General features: G+C 44.9%; 1 non-coding gene across 1 annotated transcript; it reads right to left on the minus strand.

Moving 5' to 3' along the window:
- Positions 1-206: 206 nt before the first annotated feature.
- Positions 207-313, minus strand: LOC111761772 (U6 spliceosomal RNA). Its single transcript, XR_002795036.1, has one exon. It is a non-coding gene; the product is annotated as a U6 spliceosomal RNA (small nuclear RNA).
- Positions 314-6,623: the final 6,310 nt, after the last annotated feature.

Raw genomic sequence — 6,623 nt, forward strand, 5'->3', positions numbered from 1 at the left:
GAAGGGAGGAAAATATCAGGAACATGACCCAGGAAAATTTCTCACAACTGAAGCAAAGAAGCTTCTAGATTGAAAAGAACCTGCTGAGTGCCCAGCACAGTGGTTAAAGAACTCACTCTTTTTCTTTCTTTTTTTAAAAGGCTTTTCATTTTACATGCAAAATCACTGGAGACCTTCCTGTGGATACCTGGGGGATGACACTGTATGTAAAAATAGAGTGCTTCACGAATTTGCATGTCATCCTTGTGCAGGGGCCATGCTCATTTTCTCTGTATCATTCCAATTTTAGTTTATGGGCTGCTGACGTGAGCACAGAACTCATTCTTTAAAGACTCATATATCACAGGCATGACCAGTTATTTTCACAATATGTTTTACTCAGAGATTTCCACTATTAAGGAAGAGTAGGAGTGAGAGAGAAAACTAGATTATCTCTCCTTTTAATAAAGTGCCCTCTTTAAAAAAATTTCCCATTACAAACTAGAGGGAAGCCCTGGAAATTCTTTAACTCTTAAAATCAAGCTGTGAAGAACAGGTAAGCCCACATACTGAGCAGAGCATCTCTACTCATGTTTCTATTCTAAAAGTAGTGAGTTCATGCTCTCCTCTTCCTAATATATATAGGGCGCTACTAATTCCACAATTTAAAAACTGTACAAATTTTCAGATTCTCTAAGTGCCACCATGCACCTGCTGAGCGCTTAATAAGTGCTTTAAAATAACTTCAAGAGTAATGACAATGCAGATGCCTTTGTCAACACTGCACAGCAGTTTATCTCTATTGATCTGGTATGTAAGTTTGAATTGTCATTATCTACAAGATAATTTATCTCAATTAAACTGGGCTGGAGGGGATAAATTGATGAGTGAAAACTAGGTTTGACTGCTGTGCTTATCCACTATTTACCCTTTCTGCTGAAATCACCCATTATCAAGAAACTGTTGCCTTGAGTTGGTTAATAGGGTTTTTTTTTCAACAATGGGGCCCAATTTCAGACTAATGGAGCTACAGGTATAAACCTCCAAAGCTTGCTGCTAGCCCTCTACTATTTCTTTGCACCTGATCATGGCTACTATTGTTCTCTGCTTGTTCAAAGGCACATAAAAAGTGTATTACTTATAAAGACACCTAAGGAGAGAACATTTTTAGGATTCACCGAGGGGCACAAAAGAGCGAAAAATAATTAAACCACACCAGAAATTCTCTCACAAAGTTTAATTTTAAGTAAATATTTTCTGCCCTAAAAGTGAGACAAAATTTCAGGTCACCACTCCCAGGAAATCTAAGTTCTTTAGATTTTTTCCTAATTCAGTTTGCAAAACCTTGAAAGGGTCTGTCTACACTTATGGCTGCCTAAAGGAATCTCAAGCAGAGGTCCTAAGTCAATGTGAATCTTTTTTTCTTTTTTTAAAGATTTATTTTTATTTATTTTTCTCCCCTTCCCCCACCCCAGTTGTCAGTTCTCTGTGTCCATTCGCTGTGTGTTCTTCTGTGTCTGCTTATATTCTTGTCAGCAGCACCCAGAATCTGTGTCTCTTTTTTGTTGTTGTTGTGTCATCCTGCTGTGTCAACTCTCTGCATGTGCAGCCGCCCCTCCTGGGCAGGTTGAACTTTCTTTCGCACTGGGCAGCTCTCCTTACGGGACGCACTCCTTGCACGTGGGGGCGCCCCTATGTGGGGGACACCCCTGCGTGGCACAGCACTCCTTGAGTACATCAGCACTGCTCGTGGGCCAGCTCCACACGGGTCAAGGAGGCCCTGGGTTTGAATTGTGGACCTTCCATGTAATAGTCTCTGTCCGTTGAGCCGTCTGCTTCCTTCAGTGTGAATCTTTTTCTTTCTTTTTAAAAAAGTAATTAATTTCTCCCTCCTCCCTCCATTGTCTGCTCTCTGTATCCATTCACTATGTGTTTTTCTGTGTTTGCTTGTATTCTCATTAGGCAGCTCCGGGAACTGATCCTGGGACCTTCCAGAGTGGGAGAGAGGTGATCATTCTCTTGCACCACCTCAGCTCCCTGGTCTCCTGCATCTCATTATCTCTCCCCTATGTCTTTTTTTGTTGCATCGTCTTGCTGCACCAGCTCTCCGCGTGGAACAGCACTCCTGAATGGGCCAACATTCTGCATGGGCCGGCTCACCACATGGGCCAGATTCTGGGTATCGAACCCTGGAGCTCCTATATGGTAGATGGGAGCCCAATTGCTTGAGCCACATATGCTTCACTGAATCTTTTTCTTGAAAACCCTATGCAGTAATTCTTAAGACTTCTGTTCAGCAAGAGAGACTGTCCAGTGGTCTGCATGCAGAGGTAGAATTGGATGTGTAAGGCACTTACTACTGGCCTGATGTTCAGCTCTCTGGGTGGTCCCTCTTAAGTCAGTTAAATTGTTCCCTGCTCCCCTCCAGCTTCACACTAAAGAAAACAATGACTGAAGAACAATGACACCAGGCACCTCTTACTTCCCAAGGGCACAATAAAAACAAATGATCACTCATCTGGACAAAATGAGCCTATGACTTTAGTAGACTCTGCAAAATACATGGCAGTATCAAGGCACTAGATATAAATAATGACTTACTAACAAAACCTTTGGCTTCTGATTTTTTAGCTAACAGCAAAAATGCTCCTACAAGCATTTTTCAGAGTATTTTTGCATTGTTTCACAAAGGACTCTCCTGGCATCTAAATTTAATCTATATATATATACTCTTGAACAATACGCCACGGGGAAAGAAAGGTCTTGATCTTCTATTACATGTAATATCTATCGAGAAATAACAAACCAAGCTGCAAGTCACTAAAGGCATTTATTTGGGATCTTAGAATTGCAATTTTAAGTATAGATTCAGGTATTAACCCAAATTGTGTCCCGTCTCGGCATTTCCAGGCAAGGGTCTTTAAAGGAGAAGAAGAAAGTTATGCAAGTGGTTTGTGGTTGGTGGATATTTGGGGTACTCGGTTTTCAGTTTAGGTAACTGAGTTCTTTATCTTGTGGTTTGTTTATGGTGTCCCCGCTGTCCCTAGGGTTTTGAGGAACTTAGTTGCTTGAGACTTTGCATACTGAGGCAGTTTGTGCTATCTGGAGGCATAAAAGTAACCTCCAGAACCTCCTCCTCACTCCATTTTAAAGCTCTTAGCCATGGTAGCTTTGTTTTATTTCTTTTAAAAACACAGACCATTTGCAAATCCCCTCTCCTTTAGGACTCCCTCACCCCGCCCCCGCCTCCACAACACAAAATCCGGCTGCCCTGTGCATGTCTGATGTTCACAGATTGCATCTGGGATTCCAAAGGAAAACAGATTCCCTTTTATCGGCCATTTCTTTGTTTTGCTGATAAAAGAGATTCTCCAGGTCATAGCTGAGCTCATGAAATTCGTGTTAAGTTCGAGGTTTCCCCCAACCTAATACCTGATTGTTTAGGGAGGAAATCAGGCCTGTAAGAAAGGAATGAATGTGGACTGGTGGTGCAACCCTGCACCAGCCGCTCCAGTGACATTTTAATCTGCCTTTCTCTCTCTCTGAAAAATAACTTTATTTCAAATTAAAAAAAAAAAGAAAATAACAGAAAAAGGCAGCTTAATAAGTTATAGAAACATTACTCCTAAAAAGTTCTTCCCAGGCACTTTTATCTCATCTAATTCCAACTATTAATTCAGTTGTTCCTCTAGTATTCAGAAAGATACACAGATGAACACATTAAATGATGCAGATGAGTTCTCCTTATTAATGAAAAAAATGAGGAAGAGAAAAATATGGTTAATCATATTCACATCTCACAAAACCAAACTCCATATTCTTTTTATTTTATTTTTTATCTTTTTGCTTTTCTGTTTTAACACTCAGGTGGAGAGGGAAAGGAGGGAAGCCAGATTGTCTGTGACTAGCTTCATTAAACAGTCAGGACCAGCACGGGTTTGAGCTGGTGATGAGACCGTTTGTACCTGTTAGGGCTGAGCCGTGCCACTCTCTTGACCCAGGTGCCTGGAGCCCAAGGTCAGCTTCCCAGCAGAACTTAGCAGTGCCAGTGTCTGCAGCGAGCCCTCTTCTCCTATAAGCCCTTTCTATCATTCACCTTCTTCAGAAACCAATGTTTGTATTTAGAAAGCTGAGTGCCCTGCATGGGGATTGGGCGCAGCTGGGAGGCCCCAGGTAGGGAAAGGATATGTCCAACAGCTCTCTGCTTCTGCAGCCTGGTTTCGGATCTGGAACCAGGAGCCCACAGCGCTGTCAGGGTAGCTGGGGATCGGTGGGTGGGGCATTCTCCACTGACCAGCCCCACTCAGGGAAAAGAAAAACTAAAGGAGGGTGAGGGATGTCAGGATAGGGGTTGGGGGTGGAGGACAAGAATGAGGAGTAGGTTGCAATTTTAAATAAAGTGGTCAGGGAGGCTCATCCTGAGGAAATGACGTGAGCAGGTATGAAGCAGGTGAGGGAATATGATATCTGGGGAAAGGATATCTAGGCAGAGGAAACAGCCTATGCAAAGGCCCTGAGGGTACCTCATGGGTTTGAGGAACAGAGTGGAGGAGTTGGGGGAGGAGTGAGTTGGGGGAGAGAGAAAAGCAGGCCACCCAAGAAGGGGCAGGGTTTCAAGGGCCATTATAAGATGATTTTACTCTGAGTGAGATGCAAGCATCAGAAGGTTCTGAGCAGGACATGGATGTGATCTGACTTGGATTTTAACAGGATTGCTCTGGCTCCTGAGTTGAGAACTGCTCAACTCAAGGTCAAGGGTAGGAGCTGGGATTCAGGTGAGAGATGGTGGTAGCAGTGGAGAGGGTGGAAGTGTCCAATTCAGTAATATTTCGAGGTAGAACCAATAGGCTTTGCTAAGGAATAGGATATGGGGCGTTGTTCTAGTTTGCTGAGCTGCTCAAGCAGATATCATGAAGTTCGTTGGCTTTTACAGTGAGGATTTATTAGCTTACAAGCATACACTTTTGAAGCTGTGAAAACGTCCACATCAAGGCTGCTGCTGATTCTGGTTCCCTCTGTCACAAGGCAAGGCACATGGCAGTGTCTGCCGGTCTCTCCCTCCTCCAGGTTTCTTTGCTTCCAGCTTCTTGCTTCTATGGCTTCCTCTCCCTTTGTCTGAATTCCATTTTCTTATAAAGGACTGAAGTTAAAGGATTAAAACCCACCCTGAATGAGATGGGTCACACCTTAAGTTAAGATCTTACTGACCCAAAGATCCTACTTGCAATGGGTCCACACCCACAGGAATGGATTAACTTTAAGAACTTACTTTTCTGGGGTCCATACAGCTTCAAACTAGCACAGAAGTGAAAGAAAGTAAAAAGTCAAGGATGGGGAGGTCGGAGATTCAAACCCCAGGCCTCCTTGACCCGTGTGGAGCTGGCCCATGCGCAGTGCTGATGCGCGCAAGGAGTGCCCGTGCCACGCAGGGGTATCCCCCGCGTAGGGGAGCCTCACGCGCAAGGAGTGCGCCCCATAGGGAGAGCCGCCCAGTGCGAAAGAAAGTGCAGCCTGCCCAAGAATGGTGCCGCACACACGGAGAGCTGACACAGCAAGAAGATGCAACAAAAAGAAACATAGCATCCCGGTGCCACTGATAAGGATAGAAGTGGTCACAGAAGAACACACAGCGAATGGACACAGAGAGCAGACAACTGGGGGTGGGGGGTGAGGGGTGGAAGGGAAGAGGGAAAAAAACAATGTCAAGGCTGTTTTCAAGGTTTCCATCCCTGGGAGGATGCATTCGCTATCAACCCGGGATGGGGGAGAAGCAGGAATTTTTTTGGGTGAAAATCAGAGTTCAATTTTGGATAGTTTGAGTTCTCACTTGAATGCCAGGAGCCTAATTACTTTATCTTTGCTACTCCCTGCCCTCCATAACAATTCTAAGTCTTCTCAAGACCATTTGGACTGTGGAAGAGACCCTGGCTAGAAAACTCAAAGGACGACATTTCAGGACACTTTCATATGACCAGGGTCTTTCCCTGGAAGATAAAGGAGACTGCCCTTGATGCCTTTTAATTGCTGAACTAAAGACTGACTGTCCCCCTTGTTCAACCAAAGCCACTGATGGGTCTAGCTAGGAGTTGATGAGCCAAGCAGAAAATGCCAGGGCATAGGCTGCTGCAGCCTCCAGCTTGGAAGATTCTGCCCCCATAGACTGTCGGTGAGCCTTGCTGTGAGCTGTCACTTTTGTGGTTCCAGCCCTGTTGTGGCTGAGCGGGAACAGCTGTGCCCTGTGGAGGGGAGGATGGAAGGGCGAGAGAGAGACCCCAGAGCGGTCCAGGGTCTGGGTCCTGCACTTCCAGCTGCATCTTCACAGAGCTGTTCTTGCCAAACTCTGAGCTGCTCCCCTGGAGTTGTCTGTGTCTCAGAGACACCAGGTCCTGGCTTACAGGTAAAGAACAGAGAGACAGGACCAGACCTGCTCAGTCATACTCCCTTTAGATGAAGGCAAGAACCTTCTCCAGATGGAGTGTTTGTTTTCCTTCAGGTCTGGGAAACTTTCTGAAGGTTGCTGGGTTTAGGCATTTCTAGCATCTTCTGTACACTCAGAAGCTCCTGCCAACTACACAGATCAACCCACAGGGTACCAGGTCCTATGAATAACATCCATGTAGACAGCTCCGAGTTCAGAACCCAGC

Source organism: Dasypus novemcinctus, chromosome 18 (genome assembly GCF_030445035.2).
Source record: "Dasypus novemcinctus isolate mDasNov1 chromosome 18, mDasNov1.1.hap2, whole genome shotgun sequence".
Taxonomy (NCBI): domain Eukaryota; kingdom Metazoa; phylum Chordata; class Mammalia; order Cingulata; family Dasypodidae; genus Dasypus; species Dasypus novemcinctus.